Source organism: Aplysia californica, unplaced genomic scaffold, assembly GCF_000002075.1.
Source record: "Aplysia californica isolate F4 #8 unplaced genomic scaffold, AplCal3.0 scaffold02203, whole genome shotgun sequence".
Classification (NCBI taxonomy): domain Eukaryota; kingdom Metazoa; phylum Mollusca; class Gastropoda; order Aplysiida; family Aplysiidae; genus Aplysia; species Aplysia californica.
The window spans coordinates 9,798-12,219 of record NW_004799473.1 but is presented as its reverse complement, the minus strand read 5'-3'; the positions used below and the strand labels follow the sequence as shown (position 1 = coordinate 12,219).

Here is a 2,422-nt window from a genome sequence, read left to right as displayed (position 1 = left end):
GGGGGGTCCTGAAGCTGAAAACTTTTTTCATTTGAAAAGGGGCCAGGATGTGTGCAGTTTAATTTAACAGAAAAAATAATTTAATGTGTTCAGATCCAAAACTAAAGATTTTCCTGTCCTTTCTTGTTCGGAAATACGCTTCAAACAGGATAGAATCTAGAATCATTTCAGCCACAGTCTGAAATTTCTCTGCCAGTTTTCCTTAGAGACCTGAACACACCCTCTATTATTTTGATATAAAAACTGCATGAATGGATTGTTAAAAAAAACCCAATTTTTCACCACAACCATAAAAACTGTTTATTATAAATGTTGCTGTGTGTACCACCAACCCTCACATACAGACACAGAGACATTCCATTTCTATCTCATCTCATCTCTATCATACATGATCGCCAATTGTGACTGCTCCCCGTGTGGTTTTATCATGCACCCCGCATAATTTAGCAAAATTCGATCATTTTTTGCATAATTTCTGATTATTTTCCTTTATCATTCTTTGTTAAAGTTAACGGAATCGCATAATTTCACATTTTTGTGCTCAGTTTGCATAAAATTTCATAATTTTTCTTGCATGTTATAAAACGATGGGGACAGCCTGTTAATTCTTCTTTTACAATGCAAGCTTCGTCTTTTTCCAACTTTCTGTTTCCTCTATAGACTCTGCTACACAATAGATCTAGAATCTAGATCTAGATTCTAGATCTATTAGACTGGGAAAGTTTGTCCTCGTCATGATCTCTAGATCTATCTTTTTTCTAAAAATTTTACCTGATTTCCAATAATTTTAAAATTATTTCTATATCTAGATCTAGATCTAGATCTAGATCCATCCATTGATAAGGATCTGTCAAACTTTGACAAAGGAGTTTGTAACTTTGAACAGCTTTCTCAAAAAAAAGTGTCTACGTCTGTTAGTGAGAGTAGGCCTCTCTGTACAGACTTTAGAAGGTGAAACTAAACGAAAGAGGGTGGGGTGAAAACCATCAACTTATTACCTTAAATTGAACTTTTAAAACCATAGGATTAGTTCGATATGTGTATCCACTTCAACAACAAAATACAAGACAATAGTTTTGGACCTTCCAAATTAAGAGAGAGAATCTTTCTGGAGCCAGATTCTGTCACTCTGAGTCTGAGACAATTTCTAACGACACACCAACCACTTTTACCTCTGACAGATCAAAACGTGATCCTGCCTGAGAATCCACACCAAAACATAAACAACGTCGTTGATTAGCTGGAACAATCTTCAAATCTTATTTTAAACCCTTAGCTTACACACTACAAAATAAGGAGCCTAGATTCTAGATCAAGAAAGCACCAAGTCAATATCTAATGATAACACAGTCTGACTTCTGAGACTGTCTGGAGACCACACGAAATGCTGTCAATACCAGCTTATCAAGCCTGTTTGTCATGGAAACCACTTGTTTTTCTTTTTCAAATGGGTAAATTTTTGCAAAAAATATTTTCCTCAACAAACCAGTCCACACAAGTCTGTTTAGATTGCACAGAGAAAAGGTAAATAATCAACTTTTGGAGAAAAAAAAAGTTCGGAGCACTTGTAAACTCCAGGAAAAAGATAATAAATAAAACGAAGTTTTACAACTTTCACAGGTAACAAACGAATTAAAAACCGTGTGAAAATAAACAAAACCTCATCCATGATGAAAAAATGTTTCCATTTTGCCTTTGCACCCGGGACACACTGTGGAAACCACAATGGTTCCACAATTAAGTCCAAATCGAGTGTCCACAGGCATTTGCATTCAGACAGCAAACTTGGCCGCCATCTTGGTTTAGGAAGTTCGACCTCGACTTTCCAAAAATGGAAACACAAGAGCTGACCTTGATCATTATAATAGACCATTAAAAACAACAACAACAACTTCAACTTTTAATTATTTCAATGTTTTGATGATTTTTCTTCCAGTTCATAACACGAAAGTTTGGCTAAGACTATTGGGAGAAGACGGTATCTAAAAGAAAGAAAAAAAGTGGTCGGCTGCACAGGCTTCAGGGGAGACAACCATTAGAATTTTCTGGGAACTTAAAAAACTATACAGATTTGTCTCTCTTGATGGCGTAAACGGCTCAAATTTTATTAGCTCTTGCCTTGTACAGGCCTAGCCTACCTGTTGATCAACGGGTCGTATTTGTATTACTGTGGAGCCTGCACTAACGACCAGTTGTATAACAATCACCTGTACAAACAGCCACTAACGACCAGTTGTATAACAATCACCGGTACAAACAGCCACTAACGACCAGTTGTATAACAATCACCGGTACAAACAGCCACTAACGACCAGTTGTATAAGACAATCACCGGTACAAACAGCCACTAACGACCAGTTGTATAACAATCACCTGTACAAACAGCCACTAACGACCAGTTGTATAACAATCACCGGTACAA

At 36.7% G+C, this 2,422-nt stretch overlaps 1 protein-coding gene across 1 annotated transcript in view; it reads right to left on the bottom strand.

The window, feature by feature from the left end:
• Positions 1–1,943, bottom strand: part of LOC101847086 — a gene marked incomplete at its 3' end in the record, with an annotated part of 8,821 nt that extends 6,878 nt beyond the window's left edge. Inside the window, 1 exon segment of the mRNA XM_005113400.3 lies at positions 1,661–1,943.
• Between the last annotated feature and the right edge of the window lie 479 nt (positions 1,944–2,422).